Below are 17,540 nucleotides of genomic sequence, written 5' to 3'. Positions count from 1 at the left end.
AGGCCACAGGTAAGTAATGTGTGGGGAGGGGTTTTGTGGTGGGGATTGCTAGGAGAGGGGTGTAAGATGGTCAGCAGCAAGGGTGGGGAGTTGCTTTCAGGCCTCTCCCGTATGTTGAATCCCTTGATTGCTCAGAGTGCCGTTGATCGAGAGCACCCCACCCCTGGAGGTGACAAACACAGTTTTGTCTGTCGTGCACACCACATGTCAACAGGCCTGCCTGCAATTGGATGAAATACAGCAGCAGTGGGATGATGCCCTTAAGTGGTCATTAATTGGCCACTTAAAGGTCTCAATAGGCGGTGGGGCAGGAAGATCGACCATGGGCCTTCCCACCCAAAATTTAAATTCTGGCAGAGGAGGAAGACAACAGGGTTCCAGTATCATGCCTAATTACATGTCCTTCCTGCCTCCAACCATGCCACCAGCAAGAGCACAAAATTCCGCCCCATATGTTTGTCTTGCAAAAACAATTAGAAGCATCAGACTTTCTTCAGAGTTTCAGAAAGCTAGGTGAGGTTGAAATACAGAATCTGTAGTAACAAAGTATAGCCCCTCCTCCTGTCTATCAGGGGTCACGTTATGTTCTATGAGGCTCTGACCAATGAGCCCTAAGTGCAGGCAATCCAGAGGGCTGGGGCTCCCTGACGAGAGTCCTGATCGAGCATATAGCACCTGAAAAGCTCTCTGTAATAAAGTTTATCTCTTTCTTGTTGAAACCTGTCTGCTCCATCGAGTCATTACAATTGGTGACGAGGGGCAAATATCTCCGACACCGCACCTCACCTTGTTACTGTGAGTACATCGAATCTTAAGAAAAAGTAAAGACTACTCACCAGTCATGCCACTCTTCGGCAGAATTGATCCTTATGATGCAACTATGGAAGCCTGGAGCCAATATGTAGAGCGCCTCAGATTTTATTTTATAGCAAGTGAGATTACCATGGAGGAAAAGCAGAAAGCCATTTTTTTGAGTGTATGTGGCAGTAAAACATACAATCTCATTCGCAACCTGATGGCCCCAAACGCGCCCAATTCGAAATCCTATAAGGAATTAGTGGATCTCGTGAAAAAGCACTTCCAGCCAAAGCCATCCGTAATAGTGCAGCATTTTAAGTTTAATTCCAGAGTTAGGGCCCCTGGAGAGTCCATCGCAACCTGTAAAGTGAACCTTAAGCAGTTGACAGAACACTGACTTCGGGGACACATTAAATGAGATGCTGTGGGACTGATTAGTTTGTAGAGTTCAGGACGATGCCATACAGCACCGTTTACTCACCAAGGTCGACATAGACTTGAAGTGCATCCTAGAAACCTTCCTCGCCATGGAAAGTGCTGCGAAAGACTCGCAGGCTTTGCAACACATACAACATGGTGCCGTTCTTCATGTGGGATGGGAACCTACTGCCAAGTGTGGCGCAAAAACCAGACCCACAGCATCAAAGTGAGAGGCAATGTCCACTGTGAGAAACATGAAAAGGCTGAGTAGAAACGCTTCCGTAGCAACTTCAAGATTAAGTTGTTATCGATGTGGAGGTGATCATGGACCAGACATCTGTAAATTCAAGGAAGCAGATTGCCTTTACTGCCACAGTAGTAAGGCCATGTAGTAAGGCAATGCAGGGCAAAGTCGAAATAACTTATAAAACAGCAAACCAACATGATTGAATTAAAGAATGTGGCAGGACGTGAAGCTGCCGACACTGATGTTTATTCCCTGTATAATGTAACCGCTAAGAAAACCGAACCTATCACTGTCACAATCCAAGTTAATGAGGAGCCACCAATAATGGAGGTGGATACGGGTGCCTCAACTACAACGGTGGGAGAGCACACCTTATTGAAGGTGGACAGCCAATAAACCTGGAGTGGACAACCGCTAAATGAAAGACATACGCTGGAGAATCTATAAAGGTAAAGGGAATCGCCACAGTACCAGTGTCTTATAGACAACAGACAACCCAGCGGCCTGTGATAATAGTGACAGGAGAAGGGTCCAATCTTTTAGGCCAAGACTGGTCACAGAAGATCAAGTTTGACTGGCCTGAGATATTTCACCTGAAAACAGAAGTTCCTGAACTGCTAAAGAAACACAACAGTGTATTTCAGGATGAATTAGGGAAGTTAAAAGGCATGAAGGCCAAGATGTATGTGGATCCTGAGCCAACAACACATTCTTTTAAGGCCAGACATGTGCCTTATGCATTGAAGGAGAAGAAGATGCAGAACTGTACTGGTTAGAAAAGCTGGGTGTCATTCAACTGGTCCAATTCTCGGAATGGGCAGCACCCATAGTTCCTGTGGTTAAGCCTAAACAAACCATACACTGTCATGGGGACTATAAATTGACCGTAAATAAGGCAGCAAAACTAGACAAGTACCGAATTCCAAGGACAGACGACTTATATGCAAAGCTGGCTGGAGGCAAGTCCTATACAAAATTGGATATGAGCCACGCCTACCAACAAATAGAACTGAATAGCACGTCAAGAGAATACGTGATTGTAAACACACAAGGGTCTTTTTCAGTACATTCGCCAACCCTTTGGAGTATCATCCGCATGTGCAATCTTCCAAAGAACAATGAAGAGTCTTTTGCAAGGACTTCCCTGAGTGGTAGTATACCTGGAAGATGTTCCGATCACAGGGCCAACTGAGACTGAGCACTTGGTCAGCATGGAGGAGGTGCTAGGAAGGTTCATTGAAGCCCGTGTACTGCTAAAGAAGGAAAAATGCACTTTTCAAGGACCAGAAGTTACTTACCTGGGTCACAGGCTAGACATTATGGGTTTGCATCCGGTAAAAGAGAGAGTTTGGCAATAAGAGATGCACTCTCTCCATCCAATGTAACCAAACTCAAATCCTTCCTGAGTATGATCAACTACTAAACCTGCTTCACAGAATCATAGTGCTGAAGAGGCCCTTCGGCTCATTGAGTCTGCACCGACACGTGAGAAACACCTGACTTACCTACCTAGTCCCATTTACCAGCACTTGGCCCATAGCCTTGAATGTTATGGTGTGCCAAGTGCTCATCCAGGTACTTTTTAAAGGATGTGAGGCAACCCGCCTCCTCCACTCTCTAGGCCGTGCATTCCAGACCATCTGGGTAAAAAGGTTTCTCCTCACATCCCCCCCTCCCCCCCTCCCCAAACCTCCTGCCCCTCACCTTGAACTTTTGCCCCCTTGTGACTGACCCTTCAACTAAGGGGAACAGCTGCTCCCTAACCACCCTGTCCATGCCCCTCATAATCTTGTACACCTCGATCAGGTCGCCCCTCAGTCTTCTTTGCTCCAATGAAAACAACCCAAGTCTATCCAACCTCTCTTCATAACTTAAATGTTTCATCCCAGGCAACATCCTGGTGAATCTCCTCTGCACCCCCTCCAGTGCAATCACATCCTTCCTATAATGTGGTGACCAGAACTGCACAGAGTACTCCAGCTGTGGCCTCACCAAGGTTCTATACAACTCCAACATGACCTCTCTACTTTTGTAATCTATGCCTCAACTGATAAAGGCAAGTGTCCCATATGCCTTTTTCACCACCCCACTAACATGCCCCTCTGCCTTCAGAGATCTATGGACACAGACGCTAAGGTCCCTCTGTTCCTCAGAACTTCCTAGTGCCATGCCAATCATTGAATACTTCCTTGTCAAATTACTCCTTCCAAAGTGTATCACCTCACACTTTTCAGGGTTAAATTCCATCTGCCACTTATCTGCCCACTTGACCATCCCATCTATATCTTCCTGTAGCCCAAGACACTCAACCTTACTGTTAACCACCCGGCCAATCTTTGTGTCATCCGCAAACTTATTAATCTTACCCCCCACATAAGTCATCTATGTGGTTTATATAAATGACAAATAATAGGGGACTGAACACAGATCCCTGTGGTACACCACTGGACACTGGCTTCCAGTCACTAAAGCATCCTTCTGTCATCACCCTCTGCTTCCTACACCTAAGCCAATTTTGAATCCACTTTATCAAATTACCCTGTATCCCATGTGCCTTTGCCTTCTTAATAAGTCTCCCATGTGGGACCTTGTCAAAGGCTTTGCTGAAATCCATATAAACTACATCAACTGCACTACTCACATCTACACACCTGTTTACCTCCTCAAAAAAATTCAATCAAATTTGTTAGGCATGACCTCCCTCTGACAAAGCCATGCTGACTATCCCTGATCAAACCTTGCCTCTCCAAGTGGAGATAGATACACTCCTTCAGAAATTTCTCCAATAGTTGCCCTACCACTGATGTGAGACTCACTGGCCTGTAGTTCCCTGGCTTATCTCTACAACCCTTCTTAAATAGTGGAACCACATTAGCTGTTCTCCAGTCCTCTGGCACCTCCCCGTGGCCAGAGAGGAATTAAAAATTTGGGTCAGAGCCCCTGCAATCCCCTCCGTTGCCTCCCTCAGCAGTCTGGGACACAAATCATCCGGACCTGGAGATTTGTCCACTTTTAAGCCTGCCAATATCTCCAATACCTTGTCATTCCCTTTATCAATGTGCTCAAGAACCTCGCAGTCTCTCTCCCCGAGTTCAATACCTCCATCCTCATTCTCTTGGGTGAAGACGGACGTGAAGTATTCATTCAACACTAGCGATGTCCTCTGGCTCCACCCATAGATTGCCCCTTATTGGCCCTACTCTTTCCCTGCTTATCCTCTTCCCATTGATATACTTATTGAATATCTTGGGATTTTCCCTACTTTTACCAGCCAGAGCTTTCTCATATCCCCTCTTTGCTTTCTTAAGCTCCACCCTGCACTGTCTGTACTCCATTAATTCCTCTGCTGATTTGCTTCCCTTGTACCTGCTAAAAGCCTCTCTTTTCCTTCTCATCGTAACCTGAATATCTCTGGTCATCTGTGGTTCTCTGGGCTTGTTACTCCTTCCTATCATCCTAGAGGGAACTTGTTGAGCCTGTACCCTCACTATTTCCTTTTTGAATACCCCCCCACTGTTCCTCTGTAGATTTCTCCACAAGTAACTGTTCCCAGTCTACCTTGGCCAGATCCTGCCTTATTTTACTTTTGATAAGTTAGGCTTCTTGCCTAACTTATCAACTGTGTTGGCACTGTTATACTTGTTAAAAAGAATCGCCATTGGTCATGGAATTCGCAACAAGAAGAAACCTTTGTGAAAGTAAAGAAACTGTTGCGTTTGACGTGTTTATTGGTACGCTATGACCCATCAAAAGAGTTGGTATTGTCATGAAGAGATATGAATGCGTGTAATGTTATTGGAAATTATTTTTAAATTGGACTTGTAGGGTCCAATTGGATTAAAGCCAGCTAGTCTGGGTGCTTTGATGTATAGTAGTTTGAGATGTTAAGTAGATAAAAGTAAGGCTAGAAGGTAAAGAGTACATTTGCATTTGTTGAATAAACCGTTCAAAAGAAGGAAGTAAAATCTTGCACCTAGCTAGGAGACACCAAGAAATGTGATTATATTACTAATAAAATTGGTGTAATGAGAGTGGTTTTATTGTTAGAGGCAAGGTTCAAAGACCTAGTGATACCATGAGAATATACATTCAAAGGGAAGGCTTGGTATAAACAGAAGTGAGTTTTGTATGTGCAGGTTAGAGGCATGTAAGATCTAAGCAGCCTGTAAGTCCTACAACTGTGTCTTCAAAGGAAGCAAATTGCAAGGGACCTCATTTTGAATTCGTAGGGTCAACTGTGCTTTGCCTGGTGTCTATTTATTTAAAGTCTATGGGTTATTGTTGCCTTGGTGAAGATTTACCTGGAAGTAATTAATTTGGGGATTGGTTTAAAAGTTGTTATGGTAGTAATTTGTAGACATGTATATGTTTAAATTCTTGTTAAATTAATAAATGTTGAATTCAATTTATATAAAAAACCTCTTGAGGCTTGGTGGTTTCATTTCTGCATTCAGAGCTACATGTCAAACATACCAATAGAAAATATAGGTTAGGACAGTTGTTCAAGTTTCCCTCTGGGATTTAAACAACTCAGCCTTTACCAACTGCTGTGTCATAACAATTGGGAACTCTTGGCAGGATAATATTTGTAATTCCTTGATTGGCTTGGAATTGGTGAATCTTAAGGTTACCAGTACGAGAAGCGCTTTGAATTCAGGAGTTGGTGAGGCTTTTTATAAGTGGTGAGACTGCAAGATGGCTTTGGCAATTGGCTAAGGTTTGTCTGGGAGTAGAAGATATAGCTCTGGTTGGGTTACAAAATGTATCCAAGAATAAGTTTAACAGAGTTGCTGGATAATTTACAATCAGGGTTACCTGTGGGGGCTAAGAAAGCAGATATAATTAAATGTATAGCACAGCATCTACAGTTGGAAGTGATACCTGACACGAGTGAGTCACGGCTGGAGGTAGTGAGACTTCAGTTTGAAATGAAGAAGCTTGAATTTGAACAAGCAAAGGAACTGAAAAATCTTGAATTAGAAGCAAAGGAAAGAGAAATGGCATTTAAAAGGGAGCAAGCAGCATGGCAGGAAAGGAAGCTGGAACTGGAATTTCAGGCAGGAGAGAAGGATAAAGAAAGAGGCAAGGGAAAGAGAAAGGCATTACTTGCTTAAAAGACTGGAAGTTTAAAAAAGAGATCTCAGATTCTGAGGAGAGTTTTGATGATGAGAAAACCTTCAACTCTCCCCACTGGGTTTTAGGTTAAAGTTTGTCCAAGCTCTTCCAAAGTTTGAGGAAAAAGATGTTGAAGCATTCTTTATTTTATTTGAGAAGCTAGCTAAACAGATGAAATGGCCACAGGAGTACTAGATGTTATTATTACAGTCTAAGTTGGTGGGTAGAGCGCATGAGGCATATGCTTCACTGAAGAAGTATAGGTGAACTATGATGTGATGAAAATGGCTATTTTGAGTGCATATGAGTTGGTTCCTGAAGCATACAGGCAGAAATTTAGGAATATGAGAAAACAGCCAGGGAAAACTTATATTGAGTTTGAAAGAGTAAAACAAAGTAATTTTGGCCGGTGGATATGGGCATTAAAATAGAGACAGCATATGCAGCTCTTAGGGAAGTAATTCTTTTGGAAGAATTTAAAGACTCAATCCCTTCAGTAATGAGAACTCATGTCGAGGAACAGAGGGTTCAAACTGTAAGACAGGCAGCAGAGATAGCTGATGATTGAGTTAGTTCATAGAGCTAAACCTCTTTCCGTCACCCTTTCAAATCAGAAAATGATAGAAAGTGGGAAGGTGAAAGGAAGGCAGGTAGTCAGGGAAGAGAAGGAGTAGCTGGAAATTCCCAGTAAGTTTTTTCTCAGAATAAAAAGGAAGGTGCTGAGGGTAGGAGTGACATTTGAAAATTGAGGTGTTTTCATTGTAATAAAGTGGGGCACACAAAGTCAATGTGTTGGAAATTACTGGGAAAATCTGTTGGAATTATTGGGGTACAGAAAAGTTTTGGATGTAAAAGTACTGTGGGTTCTGAGGTTCAGGCACAGGAAAAACCAATGGTTTGTGTACAGGTAAAATAGGAAGAATCAGTGATAGGTAAAGAAGTAGGAATGTGTTCAGTTTACCAAAAACAATTCGGAGGAGCAGGTTGCAGAAATCGTTAAAGACTTTGTGTGTGAAGGGAAAGTCTTTCCATGTGTACAGGGTGGAGTAGGTAAAGATTTAAAAATTTTAAGAGACACAGGAACTAGTCAATCCTTAATGTTGTGGGATAGTGATATTTGTTGTTTAGAGGGAGTATTGCAGCAGCAGGTGATAATAATTGGGGTTCATGGAGATGCTAAATCCATTCCAATATAGAAGATAAATTTAAATAGCAAATGGAAGTCAGGTGGAGTTATTGTTGGTGTAGTGGAGAAATTGCCCATTGCAGGGGTTCAATTTATTTTGGATAATGATCACAGATTTGGGTGATACCTATGGTAGTTGAACAGCCTGTAGAAGTGGTTTCAACAGATGTGTTACAGAAGGAGCATCTTGTATTGTTTCCAGATTGTGTAATAATGAGATCACAGGCACACAGATGAAAAACAAGATAAGCAGGTAGTTCAAAGGCAATAAGGTGTTCAAATCCAATTAGCTGGCACCGTTTGATAAAAATGTTCAGGAGAAAAGACTACAGGACAATTCAGCTTGGAATTGCTAACTCGAGGAGGTTAGTGGAGTTACAGAAAAATGATTTGCAATTAAAACAGTTATATCAGAGAGCTTATTCAGAAACAGAAGCAAGATGTATTCCAGTATGTTATTACCCTAAGGGAGATATTTTAATGAGAAAATGGAGGCTGAATCATGTCTCAGCAATTGAAAGCTGGAGGGAGGTACATCAGATTATTATCCCATTAGGGTATAGAAATGAGATTCTGAGGATTGCTCATGAAATTCCAATGGGGGGACATATAGGAATTAGGTAAACACAGGAAAAAACACGTTTTTTTGGCCAGGATTGCATAGGGATGTAGTCAAATTCTGTAGAACATGTTACACATGTCAAATAACAGGGAAACCACAAGCAGTGATTAAACTGGCGCCTTTAATCCCAATACCAGCATTTGAAGAACCTCTTACTAGTGTCTTGATTTGTGCAGGGCCCCTCCCTAAGATTAAATGTGAAAATCAGTACTTACTGGCAATAATGGATATATCTACCAGGCTTCCTGAAGTGATACGTTTTAGGAAATATTACAACTAAGAGGATTGTGGAGGAGTTAATTAATTTTTTCACATGATGTGGTTTATCTAAAGAAATACAATCAAATCAGGGTTCAAATTTCATGTCACAGCTGTTTAAGGAAGTATTGAACAGTTTGGGGACATAACAGTTTAAATCAACAGTTTACCACCCGGAGTCACAAGGAGCTTTGAAAAGGTGGCATCACACGTTAAAAACCATGATGAGAGCATGCTATCAGGATTATCCACAGGATTGGGATAGGGGAATTCCATTCTTGTTATTTGTTACGAAAGATGCTCCTAATGTATCTATTGGTTTTAGCCCTTTTGAACTAGATTATGGTTATGAGGTAAGGGGACCACTGAAATTGATTTATGAGAAATTGGTGGGTCAAAATTCAAACTATTCTATCAAATTTCAGGGAAAGATTAAACAGAGCATGTGAGTTGGCTAGGGAACATTTAAAGATATCACAGCAAGTGATGAAAGCGAAGGCAGATAAGAAACCTAAAGCTCAGCCAGTACTGGGTGATTCATTAAATGCAAGATTTAGTGGGCCTTACAGGATTGAAAAGAAATTGAGAAGTAAATTATTTAATCAGTAATCCATATAGAAAAAAGAAGCAGAGAGTGTGTCATGTAAATATGCTTAAAGTACTTTAACAGGGAAGAGGAACAAAAAGGAGCTGTTAGTGATGTTAGATGATGAGAAAGAGGTAGAAGTGCAGGACTCTGAAATTGATTTTCCTCTAATCAAATTGGATAATGAGGGAATACTTGAAAATTTAAATGAAATATTAAGTTAACTTCCAAACAAGTGTCAAAGTGATTTGGAAATGCTATTACAGTGGGAATAAATTGGGAAAGACATATTTAGCTATACGTGATATCTCTGTACAGGTTTCACCTTCAATAAGGCAACATCTTTATAAATGAAATCCTGCAAAGTTATCACAAGTACAAAAAGAAATTGGACTTCATGCTTCAAAATGATATAATTGAGTCCAGTTGTAGTAACTGGAGTTCACCTATTGAGCTGGTACCGAAATTGGATGGAACACAAATACTGTGTGGACTATCAAAGTGAATGCAGTGACAAAAGCAGATTCATATCCTATACCACGGTTGGAAATTTGCATTGAGAAAATGGGACAATCAAAATTTATCACAAAGATTGACTTGCTAAAAGCAAATTGGCAGGTACCGTGGTCGGAGGCAGCAAAGGAGATATCGACTTTTGTCTTGCCAAGTGGACTATATCAGTTTAAAGTCATGCCATTTGGTATGAAGAATGCAACTGCGACATTTCAAAGACTGAAACAAAGTAATTGCAGGTCTAAGCAATTGTATGGTTTATATTGATGTTCAAATCATTTTCAGTCAGATGTGGGAGGAGCAGTTACAGCATCTGGAAGAGTTATTTTCTTGATTACAAGAAGCTAATTTGGTGATGAACTTGACTAAAAGTGAGTTCGCAAAAGCGCAAGTTACCTATCTAGGCCACACTATTGGATATGGTAAGGTGGCTCAGAGATGCAAAAGTCAAGGCTATCGTGGATTTCCAGTGCCCACAACAAAATGAGAAGTTTTGATATTTCTGGGCGTGAGCGGGCGTTACCGGAAATTTGCATCAAAGTTTAGCAGTGTGGTTGCTCCACCGACTGAACTACTTTAAAAAAAAAGAACAAGAAGTTTCAATGGACACTGGAGTGTCAGAAGTCATTTAATAGTTTGAAAACTATTAACTATGACACCAGTTTTGGCAGCACCCATTTATGCCAAGCAATTCAAGTTGGACGTTGATGCAAGCGATATAAACATTAGGGCCGTACTGTTACAAAAAGCTGACACTGGAATTGAAAAACCGATAGGGTATTTTTCACAGAAGCTAAACATACAACGGAAAAGATATTCAATGATCGTAAAAGACACCTTGGGTTTGGTGTTAGCATTGCAGAATTTTGAAAATTATGTTGTAAACAATTGTTTATACAGATCATAATCCTTTGAAGTTTTTGGACAAATTTTGAGACATAAGTGCAAGACTTTTCAGGTGGAGTCTATTATTACAGCCATTTCACAGATGTATTATCAAGAGTTTGAAGCTTAAAGGAAAATTGGACATTTAAACTTTTAACTGGACACTGAATTGGAGTGATTTCTATTGATACCAAGGACTTGTGTATATACATTACCAATGCATCCATTAACATTACAATATAACAGTGTAATAAGTATAGGAGATAGTGAGATGGATTATTCAAAATGAAGCCATATTTTAAAATTATGACGGTTCATTTTTCAATATGGAGGGGGATGTCATGAAGAGATATTAGTGTGTATAAAAATTGGACTTGTAGGATCAGTGGCTTAATTAGATTAAAGCTAGCTTGCCTGAGTGCTTTGATGTACAATAGTTTGAGATGTTAATAAGATAAACAAACATAAGGCTAGAAGGTAAAGAGTACATTTGCATTTTTTTGAATAAACCATTCAAAAGTAGGGAGTAAAATCTTGCACCTAGCTTGGAGTCACCAAGAAATGTGTTTCTATTCCTAATAAAATTGGTGTTAGAAGCAGAGTTCAAAGACCTAGGGCGGATTTACCCCCCACCCCAGTCGGGGGTGCCCCCGCCCCTGCTCGCCGACATGTAAAATCCTGCCCCTAGTGATACAATGAGAATTTACTTTCAAAGGGATGCCAAGGTATAAACAGAAATGAATTTTGTATGTGCAGATCAGGGGCATGTAAGATCTAAGCAGCCTGTAAGCCCTACAACTGTCTGAAAAGGAACCAAATTGCAAGGGACCTCATTCTGAATTTGTAGGGTCAGTTGTGCTTTGCCTGGTGCCTGTTTAAAGTCTATCGGTTATTGTTGCCTTGGTGAAGATTTACTTGGGAGTAATTAATTTGGGGATTGGTTTAAAAATTGTTATGGTAGTAATTTTTAGACATGTGTATATGTTTAATTTCTTGTTAAATTAATGTTTAATTTAGCTTATATAAAAAACCTCTCGACGCTTGGTGGTTTCATTTCTGAATTCAGAGCTGCATCTCAGACATGACATAATAGAAAATATAGGTTATGACGATTGTTCAAGTTTCTCTGAGATTTAAATAACTCAGCCTTTACCAACTGCTGTGACATAACAGTATTACATGTGATGCCTCTCCTTATGGTGCAGGAACTGTTATTACATACAACGGAAAGTGGATCAGAAAGGCCCATTGGCTATGTCTTGAGAGCTCTTTCCACAGCCGAGAAAGGTCATTCCCAGCTAGAAAAGGAAGGTTTATCGGTGGTATTCGGAGTGAAGAAATTCCACCAGTATCTACGTAGACGCCATTTCACCATTGTGTTGGACCATAAACCATTAATGGGTTTATTCAGTGAGTATAAGGCCATTCTGCCAATAGCATCAGCAAGAATACAACATTGGACTCTGATTATTATTTGCATATGAGCATACTTTTACGTACTGCCCTGGTTTATTGCAAATGCAGACGCACTCCTGTTACCAGATAGCATTGCACATGCTCCTGTAGTGCTATTACTGAATTTCTTGGCTTCTTTGCCTGTGGATGCGAAACAAATTGGACAAACAGATCCAATATTGTCGAAAGTCAGACACTTTGTTTTGCAAGGATGGTCAAATTCGCCTTTATCTGAAGATATGAGACCATTCCTTGCCAGAAACAGAGTTAAGCTGTCAAGATGGAATTTTGTTGTGGGGATCAAGAGTTATCGTCCCATCACAAGATAGAGAATCAATTTTGACAGAGCTTCACGGTGCGCATCCAGGCATTTTGAAGATGCTTGCACGAAGCTATGTCTGGTGACCAGGCATAGACAGTGACATTGAAAGCATAGCCAAGCACTGTCTCCATTGTCAGCGACAATAGAAATTGCCTGTTTCAGCTCCCCTGCATTTGTGGGAGTGGCTAGGTCGACCCTGGGTTAGACTACATATCGATTTATGTAGGACCATTCTTGGGTACCATGTTTTTGTTGATTGTAGATGCACATTCTAAGTGGATGGATGTATACGAAGTCAAATCACCAACATGGAGCACAACTATCGAGAAGCTATGTCACTGTTTTAGCATACATGGCCTACCTGAAATCATCGTTTCTGATAATGGTACAGCCTTTACCAGCACAGAGTTTCAGAAATTCATGAATCTGAATGGAATCAGACATATTAAAACAGCACTTTACCATCCCTCATCGAATGGTTTAGCCAAGAAAGCTGTACAAACTTTCAAGACTGGTATGAAAAGGTTATCAGAAGGTACTCCAGAATCTCAACTTTCCTGCTCTCTTCTCAGTTATCGTGCAACGCCACATTCGACTACGGGGCTTCAACACCATCTGAATTATTGATGAAATGTCACCTATGTACACAGTTAAGCCTGTTTGGTGCTTCCAAATTTAGAGGGGAAGGTAGAGCGGAATCAGAGTAATCAAAAATTGAACCACCATATAAACAACAAAACTCACACATTCAGTGTAGCTGACACGGTATTCATGCAAAATTTTGGAAGTGGACCTTGTTGGGCTCCTGGAACCATTGTCTCAGAGACTGGCCCATTATCTTTCCAAGTACTAGTGGAAGCTAGAATCATTCATAAGCACGCAGATCATAATCTTGCTAAACAGACATTCCAACAACCAACTACTCTGCCTGTGATTAACATCGAACTGAAAATTCCTGAGGTGACAGATCGACCTAGAATAGACAATCCTGATGTCATATTGATGTCCTGTTGCCATACCCAGAACTGCCACTTTCTAATGATGTCTTGTGCTGAAGTTCCTGATCCTGTTGAGGAACCTCAAGCGATAGAGCTACGCCGCTCTAGCTGTATAAGGAGAGCACCTCAAAGACTTAATCTTCAGTCACCTGAAGTTGAATATATGTATATGTTGTTGGATATTCAAATGTTTCCCTGTAAATAGAAGTTGTAAAAAAAACCAAAGGGGGAGGAAATGTAGTAACTGAAGCTATAGTCTCCCCTGCTATCTATTGGAGTCACATGATGTTCTGGGAGGCTCCGATGAATGAGCCCTAAGCACAGGCTTAGGGGGATGAAGCTTCATGATGAGAGTCCAAATCGAGCATGTAGCACCTGAAAAGCTCCCTGTAATAAAGTTTATCTCTTTCTTGTTGAAACTGTCTGCTCCATAGTGTCATTACAGAATCCAAGGGCTGGATTTTCCAAATGGCTTTTTCACACCAATGTGGTGCCCCTTATGGGTGTCCCAAGCTTTCACATGTCATCAGTGTGCCCTCCAGCTCAACGTCCCTGAGGCTGCCTCCTATTTGGCCATCCCCCTGGAATGGCTGTTCCAAAGCTTTTGTTTAGAATTTTTTATTCATTCATGGGATGTGGGCACCACTGGCTAGGCCAGCATTTATTGCCCTTGAGAGGGGCCGCTTTCTTGAACCACTGAGTCCCTGTGGTGTAGGTACACCCACAGTGCTGTTAGGGAGAGAGTTCTAGGATTTTGACCCAGCGACAGTGAAGGAACAGCGATATATTTCCATGTCAGGATGGTGATTGGCTTGGAGGGAAACTTCCAGGTGGTGGTGTTCCCATCTACCTGCTGCCTTTGTCCTTCTAGATGGTAGTGGTCGTGGGTTTGGAAGGTGCTGTCTAAGGAGCCTTGGTGAGTTTCTGCAGTGCATCTTGTAGATGGTACACACTGCTGCCACTGTGCATCGATGGTGGAAGGAGTGAATGTTTGTGGATGTGGCGCCAGTCAAGCGGGCTGCTTTGTCCTGGATGGTGCCAAACCTCTTGAGTGTTGTGGGAGCTGCACTCATCCAGGCAAATGAGGAGTATTTCATCACACTCGTGACTTGTGCCTGATAGATTGCGGACAGGTTTTGGGGAGTCAGGAGGTGAGTTACTCACTGTAGGATTCGCAGCCTCTAATGTGCTCTTGTAGCCGCAGTATTTATATGGTTAGTCCAGTTCAGTCTCTGGTCAATGGTAACCACCAGGATGTTGATAGTGGGGGATTTAATGATTGTAATGCCATTGAATGTTAATGGGCAATGGTTAGATTCTCCCTTGTTGGAGATGGCCATTGTCTGGCACTTAAGTGGCAAGTAATATCCATGCCACACATCAGCCCAAGCCTGGATATTGTCCAGGTCTTGCTGCATTTGCATATGGACTGCTTCAGTATCTGCGGAGCTGCGAATGGTGCTGAACATTGTGCAATCATCAATGAACATCCCCACTTCTGACCTTTATGATGGAAAGAAGGTCACTGATGAAGCAGCTGAAGATGGTTGGGCCGAGGACACTACCCTGCAGTGATATCTTGGAGCTGAGATGACTGACCTCCAACAACCACAATCATCTTCCTTTGTGCTGGGTTTGACTCCAACCAGCAGAGAGCCTGATTCCCATTGACTCCAGTTTTGCTAGGGCTCTTTGATGCCACATTCTGTTAAATGCAGCCTTGATGTCAAGGGCAGTCACTCTCAACTCACCTCTGAAGTTCAGCACTTCTGTCCACGTTTGAACCAAGGCTGTAATGAGGTCAGGAGCTGAGTGCCCCTGGCGGAACCCAAACTGAGCATCAGTGAGCAGGTTATTGCTAAGCAAGTGCCACCTGATAGCACTGTTGATGGCCCCTTCCATCACTTTACTGATGATGGAGAGTAGACTGAAGGGGCGGTAATTGGCCAGGTTGGATTTGTCCTGCTTTTTTGTGCACAAGACATACCTGGGCAATTTTGCACATTGCTGTGTAGCTGCCAGTGTTGTAGCTGTACTGGAACAGCTTGGCTACCGGCACAGCAAGTTCTGGAGCATAAGTCTTCAGTATCATTGCTGGAATATTGTCAGGGCCCATAGCCTTTGCAGTATCCAGTGCCTTCAGCTGTTTCTTGATAACACGTGGAGTGAATCAAATTGGCTGAAGACTGGCATCTGTGATGCCGGGGACCTCCGGATGGCCATCGGTTTCATGGTCATCATTAAACTTTTAATTCCAAATTTTTATAGGTTTCAAATTTCACCATCTGCCCTGGTGAGATTCAAACCCGGGTCCCCAGCCCACTACTGTAGGTCTTTGGATTAATAGTCTAACAATAATACCACTACGTCACCCACTCCCTGGGAAAGGCACAATGTGTAGACATGTTCTTTCTGTTTGCAAAGGACAGGGCCTTGTTTGTGATTATATGTAGCTGATAGCATATGTAAGTAAGTTACACTGCGAGCCTAATTGATGATCTTAAATTGGTGGCCTTAGGCCCGTTCATGAGTTTGCACAATATACAGTAAGCAATGATCTGATCAGGGTAGCCTTTATCCTGCAGATTGATGTGCCCTATTTTGACATCAAGTTTGCATCGTGAGCAAATGGCTGGCGCCCTATTTACAAGGTTGCTGATAAAGCCAATCTTATAGTGCGTGGAACTGTGGGAATCCCAACACATATATTGACCAGTGAAAGTCAGCTTGCAGTAGACAGTAGTAGAAAACCTACTAGCAGACTTCTCAACTAGCACGTCGAGGAAAGGGAGCTCACTTAACTGCTCCATTTCAAAGGTGAATTTGAGTGCAAGATAGAGCCCATTAAGATGTTTAAGAAAATTCTTACATGTAGCTGCAGATTCAAATATAGCAAACTTATTAGCTATGTATCGGAAATATGCAAGGGGTAGAAGGTTAGGGGTCATTTCATCGGAGACGTGCTTCTTGTGGAAACTGACGAAGATATGAGAGCTGGGCCTAGAGGGGATCCTATGACACCACCATCTATTTGGGCATGTATAGTGTCCTTAGAATGGAACTCAACTGTGTGAGTTGCTGAGTTCACAAGTTCAATGAATACAGATTCACATATGGTGGCGATCTAGATTGCCATGATATAGTAACATTTATTTTATTCCTTTTATGGGATGTGGGTGTCGCTGGTGAGGCTATCATTTATTGTTCATCCCTTTAATGCCCTTGAGAAGGTGGTGGTGATCTGCTTTCTTGAACTGCTGCAGTCCCTCTTGTGCAAATGTCTGTGGCTTTCTTGAGCAGTACATCAGTGAATAGGCTAGCAATGTCAAATGAGTACATGGACATGGCATTGCTATCAATAAGCAGGTCCTGTTTGGTCTTCTCAAAAGTGAGAGAATTTTTCACCGTGTGTGGAATTACCATCTTGTTATTTAATGAGCAGTTCAGCTGCTCATTTATAATGCTTAGTAAATGTGTTTTTTTTTACTTTAATTTAAAAAAAAGAAATGCTTCATCTCCTGTTGATTAACTTGAGGTCTGACTAGATGACAGCATGTTCAATGAATCGTTTGTAAGTTGTTTCTATGCCAAATATTCAACAAAGCAAATATGCAACTTTAATAGTTGACAAGCCTATATTTACATACAATAATTTTATGAAAATCTGGAACATAAATATAGGCATGTTCCTGTTGAGCAAATGGTCTGTTTCTTGGCTATGTAAAGAGGAGGTAATCGTGAATTAATTTAATAAATTTATAAGTTTTAAAGTTTTGGTAAGTTTTTAAGTGAATTTACAAAAACAGTTTCCTCACCTGTTCATCTGGTTTTCACAATGGTTTGTACTAACAGTCAAAATAATTTCAAAGAAGGTGCCAGTGGTGGTCTTTTAATGGAATCCCAGAACATTCTATTTTTCTTGCTTCATTTGAAATAATATGTGATCAAATGAAATGTAAGAGTGGGTATATTTTACAGGGTCCTGTGCTGGGGACAGATCAGCTGACCCACAGTATGGAGAATTGAATATGGAGGTATGTATGCCCGACTTGTGGTGACTCAATCTACCAGTGATTGAAATTAATCACCAGAAAACTGGAGCACTGAGAATCTCAGGGTAGTGTTCTAGGCCCAA

At 41.7% G+C, this 17,540-nt stretch overlaps 1 protein-coding gene across 1 annotated transcript in view; it reads left to right on the top strand.

The window, feature by feature from the left end:
- lgi2a (leucine-rich repeat LGI family, member 2a) overlaps positions 1–17,540 on the top strand; it is a 73,826-nt gene that overhangs the window by 23,845 nt on the left and 32,441 nt on the right. The window lies entirely within an intron of this gene.

The sequence above is a fragment of the Cetorhinus maximus genome, chromosome 1 (genome assembly GCF_964194155.1).
Source record: "Cetorhinus maximus chromosome 1, sCetMax3.hap1.1, whole genome shotgun sequence".
Classification (NCBI taxonomy): Eukaryota; Metazoa; Chordata; class Chondrichthyes; order Lamniformes; family Cetorhinidae; genus Cetorhinus; species Cetorhinus maximus.
Note: the sequence above shows the minus strand (reverse complement) of the source record. Positions and strands in the feature narration are given on the sequence as shown.